Raw genomic sequence first — 18,050 nt, forward strand, 5'->3', positions numbered from 1 at the left:
AAGTTTCACAGAATGCTTCTGTGTAGTTTATATTAGAATATATTCCTTTTTCAACTATTACCCTCTTAGCGCACCGTATGTCCACTTGCATATTCTACAGAAATAGTGTTCAGAACGGCTCAATCAAAAGTATGATTTTACTCTTTTAGTTGAATGCACAGATCAGAAAGAAGTTTCACAGAATGCTTCTGTGTAGTTTTTATTTGTAGATATTCTTTTCCCCAATATAGTCCTCTTAGCGGTCAGAATGTCCAATTGCTGTTTCTACAGAAAGAGTGTTTCAGAACGGCTCCATCAAAAGTAAGGTTCAACTCAGTAAGTTGAATGGACAGAACAGAAAGATGTTTCACAGAATGCTTCTGTGTAGTTTATAATTGAATATAATCCTTTTTCCACTATTACCCTATTAGCGCTCCGAATGTCCACTTGCATTTTCTACAGAAAGAGTGTTCAGAACTGCTCAATCAAAAGTATGGTTTAACTCTGTTAGCTGAATGCACAGATCAGAAATAAGTTTCACAGAATGATTCTGTGTAGTTTATATTTGAAGATATTCCTTTTTCCACTATTACCCACTTAGCGCTCCAAATGTCCAGTTGCATTTTCTACAGAAAGAGTGTTTCAGAACTGCTCAATCAAAAGTATGGTTTAGCTCTGTTAACTGAATGCACAGATCAGAAATAAGTTTCACAGAATGCTTCTGTGTAGTTTTTATTTGAACATATTCTTTTTCCCAATGTAGGCCTCTTAGCACTCAGAATGTCCAATTGCAGTTTCTATAGAAAGAGTGATTCAGAACGGCTCAATGAAAAGTAAGGTTCATCTCTTTTAGTTGAATGCACAGAACAGAAAGAAGTTTCACAGAATGCTTCTGTGTAGTATTTAGTTGAAGATATTCCTTTTTTGACTATTACCCACTTAGCGCTCCGAATGTCCACTGGCAGTTTCTACACAAAGAGTGTTTCAGAACTGCTCCTTCAAAAGTAAGGCTAAATTGTGTTAGTTGAATTTAGAGAACAGAAAGGAGTTCCAGAGAATGCTTCTGTGTAGTTTTTATTTGGAGATATTCCTTTTTCCTCTATTACAATCTTAGCGCTCCGAAGGTCCACTTGCATTTTCTACACAAAGAGTGTTTCATAACTGCTCAATCAAAAGTATGGTTTAGCTCTGTTAACTGAATGCATAGATAAGAAATAAGTTTCACAGAATGCTTCTGTGTAGTTTTTATTTGAAGATATTCTTTTTCCCAATGTAGGCCTCTTAGCGCTTAGAATGTCCAATTGCAGTTTCTAAAGAAAGAGTGTTTCAGAACGGCTCAATCAAAAGTAAGGTTCAACTCTGTTAGTTGAATGCACAGAACAGAAAGAAGTTTCACAGAATGCTTCTGTGTAGTTTATATTAGAATATATTCCTTTTTCAACTATTACCATCTTAGCGCACCGTATGTCCACTTGCATATTCTACAGAAATAGTGTTCAGAACGGCTCAATCAAAAGTATGGTTTTACTATGTTAGTTGAATGCACAGATCAGAAAGAAGTTTCACAGAATGCTTCTGTGTAGTTTTTATTTGTAGATATTCTATTCCCCAATATACTCCTCTTAGCGGTCAGAATGTCCAATTGCTGTTTCTACAGAAAGAGTGTTTCAGAACGGCTCCATCAAAAGTAAGGTTCAACTCAGTTAGTTGAATGGACAGAACAGAAAGAAGTTTCACAGAATGCTTCTGTGTAGTTTATAATTGAATATAATCCTATTTCCACTATTACCCTATTAGCGCTCCGAATGTCCACTTGCATTTTCTACAGAAAGAGTGTTCAGAACTGCTCAATCAAAAGTATGGTTTAACTCTGTTAGCTGAATGCACAGATCAGAAATAAGTTTCACAGAATGATTCTGTGTAGTTTATATTTGAAGATATTCCTTTTTCCACTATTACCCACTTAGCGCTCCAAATGTCCAGTTGCATTTTCTACAGAAAGAGTGTTTCAGAACTGCTCAATCAAAAGTATGGTTTAACTCTGTTAGCTGAATGCACAGATCAGAAAGAAGTTTCACAGAATGATTCTGTGTAGTTTATATTTGAACATATTACTTTTTCCAGTATAACCCTCTTAGCGCTCAGAATGTCCAATTGCAGTTTCTATAGAAAGACTGTTTCAGAACGGCTCAATGAAATGTAAGGTTCACCTCTTTTAGTTGAATGCACAGAACAGAAAGAAGTTTCACAGAATGCTTCTGTGTAGTATTTAGTTGAAGATATTCCTTTTTTGACTATTACCCACTTAGCGCTCCGAATGTCCACTGGCAGTTTCTACACAAAGAGAGTTTCAGAACTGCTCCTTCAAAATTAAGGCTAAACTCTGTTAGTTGAATGCAGAGAACAGAAAGGAGATTCAGAGAATGCTTCTGTGTAGTTTTTATTGGGAGATATTCCTTTTTCCTCTATTACAATCTTTGCGCTCCCAAGGTCCACTTGCATTTTCTACACAAAGAGTCTTTCATAACTGCTGAATCAAAAGTATGGTTTAGCTCGGTTAACTGAATGCACAGATCAGAAATAAGTTTCACAGAATGCTTCTATGTAGTTTTTATTTGAAGATATTCTTTTTCCCAATGTAGGCCTCTTAGCGCTTAGAATGTCCAATTGCAGTTTCTACAGAAAGAGTGTTTCAGAACGGCTCAATCAAAAATAAGGTTCAACTCTGTTAGTTGAATGCACAGAAGAGAAAGAAGTTTCATAGAATGCTTCTGTGTAGTTTATATTTGAATATATTCCTTTTTCCACTACTACCCTCTTAGCGCTCCAAATGTCCAGTTGCATTTTCTACAGAAACGGTGTTCAGAACTGCTCAATCAAAAGTATGGTTTAACTCTGTTAGCTGAATGCACAGATCAGAAATTAGTTTCACAGAATGCTTCTGTGTAGTTTTTATTTGAAGATATTTTATTCCCAATGTAAGCCTCTTAGCGCTTAGAATGTCCAATTGCAGTTTCTACAGAAAGATTGTTTCAGAACGGCTCAATCAAAAATAAGGTTCAACTCTGTTAGTTGAATGCACAGAAGAGAAAGAAGTTTTATACAATGCTTCTGTGTAGTTTATATTTGAATATATATCTTTTTCCACTACTACCCTCTTAGCGCTCCAAATGTCCAGTTGCATTTTCTACAGAAAGAGTGTTCAGAACGTCTCAATCAAAAGTATGGTTTAACTCTGTTAGCTGAATGCACAGATCAGAGAGACGTTTCACAGAATGATTCTGTGTAGTTTATATTTGAAGATATTCTTTTTCCACTATTACCCACTTAGCGCTCCAAATGTCCAGTAGCATTTTCTACAGCAAGAGAGTTTCAGAACTGCTCAATCAAAAGTATGGTTTAACTCTGTTAGCTGAATGCACAGATCAGAAAGAAGTTTCACAGAATGCTTCTGTGTAGTGTTTATATGGAAATATTCTTTATACCAATATAGGCCTCTTAGCGCTCAGAATGTCCAATTGCAGTTTCTATAGAAAGAGTGTTTCAGAACGGCTCAAAGAAAAGTAAGGTTCACCTCTTTTAGTTGAATGCACAGAAGAGAAAGAAGTTTCACAGAATGCTTCTGTGTAGTATTTAGTTGAAGATATTCCTTTATTGACTATTACCCACTTAGCGCTCCGAATGTCCACTGGCAGTTTCTACACAAAGAGTTTTTCAGAACTGCTCCTTCAAAAGTAAGGCTAAACTCTGTTAGTTGAATTCAGAGAACAGAAAGGAGTTTCAGAGAATGCTTCTGTGTAGTTTTTATTTGGAGATATTCCTTTTTCCTCTATTACAAGCTTAGCGCTCCGAAGGTCCACTTGCATTTTATACCCAAAGAGTGTTTCATAACTGCTCAATCAAAGTATGGTTTAGCTCTGTTAACTGAATGCATAGGTCAGAAATAAGTTTCACAGAATGCTTCTGTGTAGTTTTTATTTGAAGATATTCTTTTTCCCAATGTAGGCCTCTTAGCGCTTAGAATGTCCAATTGCAGTTTCTAAAGAAAGAGTGTTTCAGAACGGCTCAATCAAAAGTAAGGTTCAACTCTGTTAGTTGAATGCACAGAACAGAAAGAAGTTTCACAGAATGCTTCTGTGTAGTTTATATTAGAATATATTCCTTTTTCAACTATTACCCTCTTAGCGCACCGTATGTCCACTTGCATATTCTACAGAAATAGTGTTCAGAACGGCTCAATCAAAAGTATGATTTTACTCTTTTAGTTGAATGCACAGATCAGAAAGAAGTTTCACAGAATGCTTCTGTGTAGTTTTTATTTGTAGATATTCTTTTCCCCAATATAGTCCTCTTAGCGGTCAGAATGTCCAATTGCTGTTTCTACAGAAAGAGTGTTTCAGAACGGCTCCATCAAAAGTAAGGTTCAACTCAGTAAGTTGAATGGACAGAACAGAAAGATGTTTCACAGAATGCTTCTGTGTAGTTTATAATTGAATATAATCCTTTTTCCACTATTACCCTATTAGCGCTCCGAATGTCCACTTGCATTTTCTACAGAAAGAGTGTTCAGAACTGCTCAATCAAAAGTATGGTTTAACTCTGTTAGCTGAATGCACAGATCAGAAATAAGTTTCACAGAATGATTCTGTGTAGTTTATATTTGAAGATATTCCTTTTTCCACTATTACCCACTTAGCGCTCCAAATGTCCAGTTGCATTTTCTACAGAAAGAGTGTTTCAGAACTGCTCAATCAAAAGTATGGTTTAGCTCTGTTAACTGAATGCACAGATCAGAAATAAGTTTCACAGAATGCTTCTGTGTAGTTTTTATTTGAACATATTCTTTTTCCCAATGTAGGCCTCTTAGCACTCAGAATGTCCAATTGCAGTTTCTATAGAAAGAGTGATTCAGAACGGCTCAATGAAAAGTAAGGTTCATCTCTTTTAGTTGAATGCACAGAACAGAAAGAAGTTTCACAGAATGCTTCTGTGTAGTATTTAGTTGAAGATATTCCTTTTTTGACTATTACCCACTTAGCGCTCCGAATGTCCACTGGCAGTTTCTACACAAAGAGTGTTTCAGAACTGCTCCTTCAAAAGTAAGGCTAAATTGTGTTAGTTGAATTTAGAGAACAGAAAGGAGTTCCAGAGAATGCTTCTGTGTAGTTTTTATTTGGAGATATTCCTTTTTCCTCTATTACAATCTTAGCGCTCCGAAGGTCCACTTGCATTTTCTACACAAAGAGTGTTTCATAACTGCTCAATCAAAAGTATGGTTTAGCTCTGTTAACTGAATGCATAGATAAGAAATAAGTTTCACAGAATGCTTCTGTGTAGTTTTTATTTGAAGATATTCTTTTTCCCAATGTAGGCCTCTTAGCGCTTAGAATGTCCAATTGCAGTTTCTAAAGAAAGAGTGTTTCAGAACGGCTCAATCAAAAGTAAGGTTCAACTCTGTTAGTTGAATGCACAGAACAGAAAGAAGTTTCACAGAATGCTTCTGTGTAGTTTATATTAGAATATATTCCTTTTTCAACTATTACCATCTTAGCGCACCGTATGTCCACTTGCATATTCTACAGAAATAGTGTTCAGAACGGCTCAATCAAAAGTATGGTTTTACTATGTTAGTTGAATGCACAGATCAGAAAGAAGTTTCACAGAATGCTTCTGTGTAGTTTTTATTTGTAGATATTCTATTCCCCAATATACTCCTCTTAGCGGTCAGAATGTCCAATTGCTGTTTCTACAGAAAGAGTGTTTCAGAACGGCTCCATCAAAAGTAAGGTTCAACTCAGTTAGTTGAATGGACAGAACAGAAAGAAGTTTCACAGAATGCTTCTGTGTAGTTTATAATTGAATATAATCCTATTTCCACTATTACCCTATTAGCGCTCCGAATGTCCACTTGCATTTTCTACAGAAAGAGTGTTCAGAACTGCTCAATCAAAAGTATGGTTTAACTCTGTTAGCTGAATGCACAGATCAGAAATAAGTTTCACAGAATGATTCTGTGTAGTTTATATTTGAAGATATTCCTTTTTCCACTATTACCCACTTAGCGCTCCAAATGTCCAGTTGCATTTTCTACAGAAAGAGTGTTTCAGAACTGCTCAATCAAAAGTATGGTTTAACTCTGTTAGCTGAATGCACAGATCAGAAAGAAGTTTCACAGAATGATTCTGTGTAGTTTATATTTGAACATATTACTTTTTCCAGTATAACCCTCTTAGCGCTCAGAATGTCCAATTGCAGTTTCTATAGAAAGACTGTTTCAGAACGGCTCAATGAAATGTAAGGTTCACCTCTTTTAGTTGAATGCACAGAACAGAAAGAAGTTTCACAGAATGCTTCTGTGTAGTATTTAGTTGAAGATATTCCTTTTTTGACTATTACCCACTTAGCGCTCCGAATGTCCACTGGCAGTTTCTACACAAAGAGAGTTTCAGAACTGCTCCTTCAAAATTAAGGCTAAACTCTGTTAGTTGAATGCAGAGAACAGAAAGGAGATTCAGACAATGCTTCTGTGTAGTTTTTATTGGGAGATATTCCTTTTTCCTCTATTACAATCTTTGCGCTCCCAAGGTCCACTTGCATTTTCTACACAAAGAGTCTTTCATAACTGCTGAATCAAAAGTATGGTTTAGCTCGGTTAACTGAATGCACAGATCAGAAATAAGTTTCACAGAATGCTTCTATGTAGTTTTTATTTGAAGATATTCTTTTTCCCAATGTAGGCCTCTTAGCGCTTAGAATGTCCAATTGCAGTTTCTACAGAAAGAGTGTTTCAGAACGGCTCAATCAAAAATAAGGTTCAACTCTGTTAGTTGAATGCACAGAAGAGAAAGAAGTTTCATAGAATGCTTCTGTGTAGTTTATATTTGAATATATTCCTTTTTCCACTACTACCCTCTTAGCGCTCCAAATGTCCAGTTGCATTTTCTACAGAAACGGTGTTCAGAACTGCTCAATCAAAAGTATGGTTTAACTCTGTTAGCTGAATGCACAGATCAGAAATTAGTTTCACAGAATGCTTCTGTGTAGTTTTTATTTGAAGATATTTTATTCCCAATGTAAGCCTCTTAGCGCTTAGAATGTCCAATTGCAGTTTCTACAGAAAGATTGTTTCAGAACGGCTCAATCAAAAATAAGGTTCAACTCTGTTAGTTGAATGCACAGAAGAGAAAGAAGTTTTATACAATGCTTCTGTGTAGTTTATATTTGAATATATATCTTTTTCCACTACTACCCTCTTAGCGCTCCAAATGTCCAGTTGCATTTTCTACAGAAAGAGTGTTCAGAACGGCTCAATCAAAAGTATGGTTTAACTCTGTTAGCTGAATGCACAGATCAGAGAGACGTTTCACAGAATGATTCTGTGTAGTTTATATTTGAAGATATTCTTTTTCCACTATTACCCACTTAGCGCTCCAAATGTCCAGTAGCATTTTCTACAGCAAGAGAGTTTCAGAACTGCTCAATCAAAAGTATGGTTTAACTCTGTTAGCTGAATGCACAGATCAGAAAGAAGTTTCACAGAATGCTTCTGTGTAGTGTTTATATGGAAATATTCTTTATACCAATATAGGCCTTTTAGCACTCAGAATGTCCAATTGCAGTTTCTATAGAAAGAGTGTTTCAGAACGGCTCAATGAAAAGTAAGGTTCACCTCTTTTAGTTGAATGCACAGAAGAGAAAGAAGTTTCACAGAATGCTTCTGTGTAGTATTTAGTTGAAGATATTCCTTTATTGACTATTACCCACTTAGCGCTCCGAATGTCCACTGGCAGTTTCTACACAAAGAGTTTTTCAGAACTGCTCCTTCAAAAGTAAGGCTAAACTCTGTTAGTTGAATTCAGAGAACAGAAAGGAGTTTCAGAGAATGCTTCTGTGTAGTTTTTATTTGGAGATATTCCTTTTTCCTCTATTACAAACTTAGAGCTCCGAATGTCCACTAGCATTTTCTACACAAAGAGTCTTTCATAACTGCTCAATCAAAAGTATTGTTTAGCTCTGTTAACTGAATGCACAGATCAGAAATAAGTTTCACAGAATGCTTCTGTGTAGTTTTTATTTGAAGATATTCTTTTTCCCAATGTAGGCCTCTTAGCGCTTAGAATGTCCAACTGCAGTTTCTAAAGAAAGAGTGTTTCAGAACGGCTCAATCAAAAGTAAGGTTCAACTCTGTTAGTTGAATGCACAGAACAGAAAGAAGTTTCACAGAATGCTTCTGTGTAGTTTATATTTGAATATATTCCTTTTTCAACTATTACCCTCATAGCGCACCGTATGTCCACTTGCATATTCTACAGAAAGAGTGTTCAGAACGGCTCAATCAAAAATATGCTTTTACTCTGTTAGTTGAATGCAGAGATCAGAAAGAAGTTTCACAGAATGCTTCTGTGTAGTTTTTATTTGTAGATATACTTTTTCCCAATATAGGCCTCTTAGCGGTCAGAATGTCCAATTGCAGTTTCTACAGAAAGAGTGTTTCAGAACGGCTCCATCAAAAGTAAGGTTCAACTCAGTTAGTTGAATGGACAGAACAGAAAGAAGTTTCACAGAATGCTTCTGTGTAGTTTATAGATGAATATTTACCTTTTTCCACTATTACCCTATTAGCGCTCCGAATGTCCACTTGCATTTTCTACAGAAAGAGTGTTCAGAACGGCTCAATCAAAAATAAGGTTCAACTCTGTTAGTTCAATGCACAGAAGAGAAAGAAGTTTCATACAATGCTTCTGTGTAGTTTATATTTGAACATATTCCTTTTTCCATTATTACCCATTTAGCGCTCCGAATGTCCAATTGCATTTTCTACAGACAGAGTGTTTCAAATCTGCTCAATCAAAAGTATCGTTTAACTCTGTTAGCTGAATGCTCAGACCAGAAAGAAGTTTCACAGAATGCTTCTGTGTAGTTTATATTTGAATATATTCCTTTTTCCACTACTACCCTCTTAGCGCTCCAAATGTCCAGTTGCATTTTCTACAGAAAGAGTGTTCAGAACTGCTCAATCAAAAGTATGGTTTAACTCTGTTAGCTGAATGCACAGATCAGAAAGAAGTTTCACAGAATGATTCTCTGTAGTTAATATTTGAAGATATTCCTTTTTCCACTATTACCCTCTTAGCGCTCCGAATCTCCATTTTCATTTTCTACAAAAAGAGGGTTTCAGAACGGCTCAATGAAAACTAAGGTTCAACACTTTTACTTGAATGCACAGAACAGAAAGAAGTTTCACAGAATGCTTCTGTGTAGTTTTTATGCGTAGATATTCTTTTTCCCAATATAGGCCTCTTAGCGGTCAGAATGTCCAATTGCAGTTTCTACAGAAAGAGTGTTTCAGAACGGCTCCATCAAATGTAAGGTTCAACTCTGTTAGTTGAATGCACAGAACAGAAAGAAGTTTCACAGAATGCTTCTGTGTAGTTTATAATTGAATATATTCCTTTTTCCTCTATTACCCTATTAGCGCTCCGAATGTCCACTTGCATTTTCTACAGAAAGAGTGTTCAGAACTGCGCAATCAAAAGTATGGTTTAATTCTGTTAGCTGAATGCACATATCAGAAATAAGTATCACACAATGCTGCTGTGTAGTTTTTATTTGAAGATATTATTTTTCCCAATGTAGGCCTCTTAGCGCTCAGAATGTCCAATTGCAGTTTCTACAGAAAGTGTTTCAGAACGGCTCAATCAAAAGTAAGTTTCAAATCTGTTAGTTGAATGCACAGAACAGAAAGAAGCTTCATACAATGCTTCTGTATAGTTTATATATGAACATATTCCTTTTTCCATTATTACACACTTAGCGCTCCGAATGTCCAGTGGCATTTTCTACAGTCAGAGTGTTTCAAAACTGCTCAATCAAAAGTATGGTTTAACTCTGTTAGCTGAATGCTCAGATCAGAAAGAAGTTTCACAGAATGCTTCTGTGTAGTTTATATTTGAATATATTCCTTTTTCCACTACGACCCTCTTAGCGCTCCAAATGTCCAGTTGCATTTTCTACAGAAAGAGTGTTCAGAACTGCTCAATCAAAAGTATGGTTTAACTTTGTTAGCTGAATGCACAGATCAGAAAGAAGTTTCACAGAATGATTCTGTGTAGTTTATATTTGAAGATATTCCTTTTTCCACTATTACCCACTTAGCGCTCCAAATGTCCTGTTGCATTTTCTACAGAAAGAGTGTTTCAGAACTGCTCAATCAAAAGTATGGTTTAGCTCTGTTAACTGAATGCACAGATCAGAAATAAGTTTCACAGAATGCTTCTGTGTAGTTTTTATTTGAACATATTCTTTTTCCCAATGTAGGCCTCTTAGCACTCAGAATGTCCAATTGCAGTTTCTATAGAAAGAGTGATTCAGAACAGCTCAATGAAAAGTAAGGTTCATCTCTTTTAGTTGAATGCACAGAACAGAAAGAAGTTTCACAGAATGCTTCTGTGTAGTATTTAGTTGAAGATATTCCTTTTTTGACTATTACCCACTTAGCGCTCCGAATGTCCACTGGCAGTTTCTACACAAAGAGTGTTTCAGAACTGCCCCTTCAAAAGTAAGGCTAAATTGTGTTAGTTGAATTCAGAGAACAGAAAGGAGTTCCAGAGAATGCTTCTGTGTAGTTTTTATTTGGAGATATTCCTTTTTCCTCTATTACAATCTTAGCGCTCCGAAGGTCCACTTGCATTTTCTACACAAAGAGTGTTTCATAACTGCTCAATCAAAAGTATGGTTTAGCTCTGTTAACTGAATGCATAGATAAGAAATAAGTTTCACAGAATGCTTCTGTGTAGTTTTTATTTGAAGATATTCTTTTTCCCAATGTAGGCCTCTTAGCGCTTAGAATGTCCAATTGCAGTTTCTAAAGAAAGAGTGTTTCAGAACGGCTCAATCAAAAGTAAGGTTCAACTCTGTTAGTTGAATGCACAGAACAGAAAGAAGTTTCACAGAATGCTTCTGTGTAGTTTATATTAGAATATATTCCTTTTTCAACTATTACCATCTTAGCGCACCGTATGTCCACTTGCATATTCTACAGAAATAGTGTTCAGAACGGCTCAATCAAAAGTATGGTTTTACTATGTTAGTTGAATGCACAGATCAGAAAGAAGTTTCACAGAATGCTTCTGTGTAGTTTTTATTTGTAGATATTCTATTCCCCAATATACTCCTCTTAGCGGTCAGAATGTCCAATTGCTGTTTCTACAGAAAGAGTGTTTCAGAACGGCTCCATCAAAAGTAAGGTTCAACTCAGTTAGTTGAATGGACAGAACAGAAAGAAGTTTCACAGAATGCTTCTGTGTAGTTTATAATTGAATATAATCCTATTTCCACTATTACCCTATTAGCGCTCCGAATGTCCACTTGCATTTTCTACAGAAAGAGTGTTCAGAACTGCTCAATCAAAAGTATGGTTTAACTCTGTTAGCTGAATGCACAGATCAGAAATAAGTTTCACAGAATGATTCTGTGTAGTTTATATTTGAAGATATTCCTTTTTCCACTATTACCCACTTAGCGCTCCAAATGTCCAGTTGCATTTTCTACAGAAAGAGTGTTTCAGAACTGCTCAATCAAAAGTATGGTTTAACTCTGTTAGCTGAATGCACAGATCAGAAAGAAGTTTCACAGAATGATTCTGTGTAGTTTATATTTGAACATATTACTTTTTCCAGTATAACCCTCTTAGCGCTCAGAATGTCCAATTGCAGTTTCTATAGAAAGACTGTTTCAGAACGGCTCAATGAAATGTAAGGTTCACCTCTTTTAGTTGAATGCACAGAACAGAAAGAAGTTTCACAGAATGCTTCTGTGTAGTATTTAGTTGAAGATATTCCTTTTTTGACTATTACCCACTTAGCGCTCCGAATGTCCACTGGCAGTTTCTACACAAAGAGAGTTTCAGAACTGCTCCTTCAAAATTAAGGCTAAACTCTGTTAGTTGAATGCAGAGAACAGAAAGGAGATTCAGACAATGCTTCTGTGTAGTTTTTATTGGGAGATATTCCTTTTTCCTCTATTACAATCTTTGCGCTCCCAAGGTCCACTTGCATTTTCTACACAAAGAGTCTTTCATAACTGCTGAATCAAAAGTATGGTTTAGCTCGGTTAACTGAATGCACAGATCAGAAATAAGTTTCACAGAATGCTTCTATGTAGTTTTTATTTGAAGATATTCTTTTTCCCAATGTAGGCCTCTTAGCGCTTAGAATGTCCAATTGCAGTTTCTACAGAAAGAGTGTTTCAGAACGGCTCAATCAAAAATAAGGTTCAACTCTGTTAGTTGAATGCACAGAAGAGAAAGAAGTTTCATAGAATGCTTCTGTGTAGTTTATATTTGAATATATTCCTTTTTCCACTACTACCCTCTTAGCGCTCCAAATGTCCAGTTGCATTTTCTACAGAAACAGTGTTCAGAACTGCTCAATCAAAAGTATGGTTTAACTCTGTTAGCAGAATGCACAGATCAGAAATTAGTTTCACAGAATGCTTCTGTGTAGTTTTTATTTGAAGATATTTTATTCCCAATGTAAGCCTCTTAGCGCTTAGAATGTCCAATTGCAGTTTCTACAGAAAGATTGTTTCAGAACGGCTCAATCAAAAATAAGGTTCAACTCTGTTAGTTGAATGCACAGAAGAGAAAGAAGTTTTATACAATGCTTCTGTGTAGTTTATATTTGAATATATATCTTTTTCCACTACTACCCTCTTAGTGCCCCAAATGTCCAGTTGCATTTTCTACAGCAAGAGAGTTTCAGAACTGCTCAATCAAAAGTATGGTTTAACTCTGTTAGCTGAATGCACAGATCAGAAAGAAGTTTCACAGAATTCTTCTGTGTAGTGTTTATATGGAAATAATCTTTATACCAATATAGGCCTCTTAGCGCTCAGAATGTCCAAATGCAGTTTCTATAGAAAGAGTGTTTCAGAACGGCTCAAAGAAAAGTAAGGTTCACCTCTTTTAGTTGAACGCACAGAAGAGAAAGAAGTTTCACAGAATGCTTCTGTGTAGTATTTAGTTGAAGATATTCCTTTATTGACTATTACCCACTTAGCGCTCCGAATGTCCACTGGCAGTTTCTACACAAAGAGTTTTTCAGAACTGCTCCTTCAAAAGTAAGGCTAAACTCTGTTAGTTGAATTCAGAGAACAGAAAGTAGTTTCAGAGAATGCTTCTGTGTAGTTTTTATTTGGAGATATTCCTTTTTCCTCTATTACAAGCTTAGCGCTCTGAAGGTCCACTTGCATTTTATACCCAAAGAGTGTTTCATAACTGCTCAATCAAAGTATGGTTTAGCTCTGTTAACTGAATGCATAGGTCAGAAATAAGTTTCACAGAATGCTTCTGTGTAGTTTTTATTTGAAGATATTCTTTTTCCCAATGTAGGCCTCTTAGCGCTTAGAATGTCCAATTGCAGTTTCTAAAGAAAGAGTGTTTCAGAACGGCTCAATCAAAAGTAAGGTTCAACTCTGTTAGTTGAATGCACAGAACAGAAAGAAGTTTCACAGAATGCTTCTGTGTAGTTTATATTAGAATATATTCCTTTTTCAACTATTACCCTCTTAGCGCACCGTATGTCCACTTGCATATTCTACAGAAATAGTGTTCAGAACGGCTCAATCAAAAGTATGATTTTACTCTTTTAGTTGAATGCACAGATCAGAAAGAAGTTTCACAGAATGCTTCTGTGTAGTTTTTATTTGTAGATATTCTTTTCCCCAATATAGTCCTCTTAGCGGTCAGAATGTCCAATTGCTGTTTCTACAGAAAGAGTGTTTCAGAACGGCTCCATCAAAAGTAAGGTTCAACTCAGTTAGTTGAATGGACAGAACAGAAAGAAGTTTCACAGAATGCTTCTGTGTAGTTTATAATTGAATATAATCCTTTTTCCACTATTACCCTATTAGCGCTCCGAATGTCCACTTGCATTTTCTACAGAAAGAGTGTTCAGAACTGCTCAATCAAAAGTATGGTTTAACTCTGTTAGCTGAATGCACAGATCAGAAATAAGTTTCACAGAATGATTCTGTGTAGTTTATATTTGAAGATATTCCTTTTTCCACTATTACCCACTTAGCGCTCCAAATGTCCAGTTGCATTTTCTACAGAAAGAGTGTTTCAGAACTGCTCAATCAAAAGTATGGTTTAGCTCTGTTAACTGAATGCACAGATCAGAAATAAGTTTCACAGAATGCTTCTGTGTAGTTTTTATTTGAACATATTCTTTTTCCCAATGTAGGCCTCTTAGCACTCAGAATGTCCAATTGCAGTTTCTATAGAAAGAGTGATTCAGAACGGCTCAATGAAAAGTAAGGTTCATCTCTTTTAGTTGAATGCACAGAACAGAAAGAAGTTTCACAGAATGCTTCTGTGTAGTATTTAGTTGAAGATATTCCTTTTTTGACTATTACCCACTTAGCGCTCCGAATGTCCACTGGCAGTTTCTACACAAAGAGTGTTTCAGAACTGCCCCTTCAAAAGTAAGGCTAAATTGTGTTAGTTGAATTCAGAGAACAGAAAGGAGTTCCAGAGAATGCTTCTGTGTAGTTTTTATTTGGAGATATTCCTTTTTCCTCTATTACAATCTTAGCGCTCCGAAGGTCCACTTGCATTTTCTACACAAAGAGTGTTTCATAACTGCTCAATCAAAAGTATGGTTTAGCTCTGTTAACTGAATGCATAGATAAGAAATAAGTTTCACAGAATGCTTCTGTGTAGTTTTTATTTGAAGATATTCTTTTTCCCAATGTAGGCCTCTTAGCGCTTAGAATGTCCAATTGCAGTTTCTAAAGAAAGAGTGTTTCAGAACGGCTCAATCAAAAGTAAGGTTCAACTCTGTTAGTTGAATGCACAGAACAGAAAGAAGTTTCACAGAATGCTTCTGTGTAGTTTATATTAGAATATATTCCTTTTTCAACTATTACCATCTTAGCGCACCGTATGTCCACTTGCATATTCTACAGAAATAGTGTTCAGAACGGCTCAATCAAAAGTATGGTTTTACTATGTTAGTTGAATGCACAGATCAGAAAGAAGTTTCACAGAATGCTTCTGTGTAGTTTTTATTTGTAGATATTCTATTCCCCAATATACTCCTCTTAGCGGTCAGAATGTCCAATTGCTGTTTCTACAGAAAGAGTGTTTCAGAACGGCTCCATCAAAAGTAAGGTTCAACTCAGTTAGTTGAATGGACAGAACAGAAAGAAGTTTCACAGAATGCTTCTGTGTAGTTTATAATTGAATATAATCCTATTTCCACTATTACCCTATTAGCGCTCCGAATGTCCACTTGCATTTTCTACAGAAAGAGTGTTCAGAACTGCTCAATCAAAAGTATGGTTTAACTCTGTTAGCTGAATGCACAGATCAGAAATAAGTTTCACAGAATGATTCTGTGTAGTTTATATTTGAAGATATTCCTTTTTCCACTATTACCCACTTAGCGCTCCAAATGTCCAGTTGCATTTTCTACAGAAAGAGTGTTTCAGAACTGCTCAATCAAAAGTATGGTTTAACTCTGTTAGCTGAATGCACAGATCAGAAAGAAGTTTCACAGAATGATTCTGTGTAGTTTATATTTGAACATATTACTTTTTCCAGTATAACCCTCTTAGCGCTCAGAATGTCCAATTGCAGTTTCTATAGAAAGACTGTTTCAGAACGGCTCAATGAAATGTAAGGTTCACCTCTTTTAGTTGAATGCACAGAACAGAAAGAAGTTTCACAGAATGCTTCTGTGTAGTATTTAGTTGAAGATATTCCTTTTTTGACTATTACCCACTTAGCGCTCCGAATGTCCACTGGCAGTTTCTACACAAAGAGAGTTTCAGAACTGCTCCTTCAAAATTAAGGCTAAACTCTGTTAGTTGAATTCAGAGAACAGAAAGGAGATTCAGAGAATGCTTCTGTGTAGTTTTTATTGGGAGATATTCCTTTTTCCTCTATTACAATCTTAGCGCTCCCAAGGTCCACTTGCATTTTCTACACAAAGAGTCTTTCATAACTGCTCAATCAAAAGTATGGTTTAGCTCGGTTAACTGAATGCACAGATCAGAAATAAGTTTCACAGAATGCTTCTATGTAGTTTTTATTTGAAGATATTCTTTTTCCCAATGTAGGCCTCTTAGCGCTTAGAATGTCCAATTGCAGTTTCTACAGAAAGAGTGTTTCAGAACGGCTCAATCAAAAATAAGGTTCAACTCTGTTAGTTGAATGCACAGAAGAGAAAGAAGTTTCATAGAATGCTTCTGTGTAGTTTATATTTGAATATATTCCTTTTTCCACTACTACCCTCTTAGCGCTCCAAATGTCCAGTTGCATTTTCTACAGAAACGGTGTTCAGAACTGCTCAATCAGAAGTATGGTTTAACTCTGTTAGCTGAATGCACAGATCAGAAATTAGTTTCACAGAATGCTTCTGTGTAGTTTTTATTTGAAGATATTTTATTCCCAATGTAAGCCTCTTAGCGCTTAGAATGTCCAATTGCAGTTTCTACAGAAAGATTGTTTCAGAACGGCTCAATCAAAAATAAGGTTCAACTCTGTTAGTTGAATGCACAGAAGAGAAAGAAGTTTTATACAATGCTTCTGTGTAGTTTATATTTGAATATATATCTTTTTCCACTACTACCCTCTTAGCGCTCCAAATGTCCAGTTGCATTTTCTACAGAAAGAGTGTTCAGAACGGCTCAATCAAAAGTATGGTTTAACTCTGTTAGCTGAATGCACAGATCAGAGAGACGTTTCACAGAATGATTCTGTGTAGTTTATATTTGAAGATATTCTTTTTCCACTATTACCCACTTAGCGCTCCAAATGTCCAGTAGCATTTTCTACTGCAAGAGAGTTTCAGAACTGCTCAATCAAAAGTATGGTTTAACTCTGTTAGCTGAATGCACAGATCAGAAAGAAGTTTCACAGAATGCTTCTGTGTAGTGTTTATATGGAAATATTCTTTATACCAATATAGGCCTCTTAGCACTCAGAATGTCCAATTGCAGTTTCTATAGAAAGAGTGTTTCAGAACGGCTCAATGAAAAGTAAGGTTCACCTCTTTTAGTTGAATGCACAGAAGAGAAAGAAGTTTCACAGAATGCTTCTGTGTAGTATTTAGTTGAAGATATTCCTTTATTGACTATTACCCACTTAGCGCTCCGAATGTCCACTGGCAGTTTCTACACAAAGAGTGTTTCAGAACTGCTCCTTCAAAAGTAAGGCTAAATTGTGTTAGTTGAATTCAGAGAACAGAAAGGAGTTCCAGAGAATGCTTCTGTGTAGCTTTTATTTGGAGATATTCCTTTTTCCTCTATTACAATCTTAGCGCTCCGAAGGTCCACTTGCATTTTCTACACAAAGAGTGTTTCATAACTGCTCAATCAAAAGTATGGTTTAGCTCTGTTAACTGAATGCATAGATAAGAAATAAGTTTCACAGAATGCTTCTGTGTAGTTTTTATTTGAAGATATTCTTTTTCCCAATGTAGGCCTCTTAGCGCTTAGAATGTCCAATTGCAGTTTCTAAAGAAAGAGTGTTTCAGAACGGCTCAATCAAAAGTAAGGTTCAACTCTGTTAGTTGAATGCACAGAACAGAAAGAAGTTTCACAGAATGCTTCTGTGTAGTTTATATTAGAATATATTCCTTTTTCAACTATTACCATCTTAGCGCACCGTATGTCCACTTGCATATTCTACAGAAATAGTGTTCAGAACGGCTCAATCAAAAGTATGGTTTTACTATGTTAGTTGAATGCACAGATCAGAAAGAAGTTTCACAGAATGCTTCTGTGTTTTTATTTGTAGATATTCTATTCCCCAATATACTCCTCTTAGCGGTCAGAATGTCCAATTGCTGTTTCTACAGAAAGAGTGTTTCAGAACGGCTCCATCAAAAGTAAGGTTCAACTCAGTTAGTTGAATGGACAGAACAGAAAGAAGTTTCACAGAATGCTTCTGTGTAGTTTATAATTGAATATAATCCTATTTCCACTATTACCCTATTAGCGCTCCGAATGTCCACTTGCATTTTCTACAGAAAGAGTGTTCAGAACTGCTCAATCAAAAGTATGGT

The sequence above is a fragment of the Symphalangus syndactylus genome, chromosome 6 (assembly GCF_028878055.3).
Source record: "Symphalangus syndactylus isolate Jambi chromosome 6, NHGRI_mSymSyn1-v2.1_pri, whole genome shotgun sequence".
Lineage (NCBI taxonomy): Eukaryota > Metazoa > Chordata > Mammalia > Primates > Hylobatidae > Symphalangus > Symphalangus syndactylus.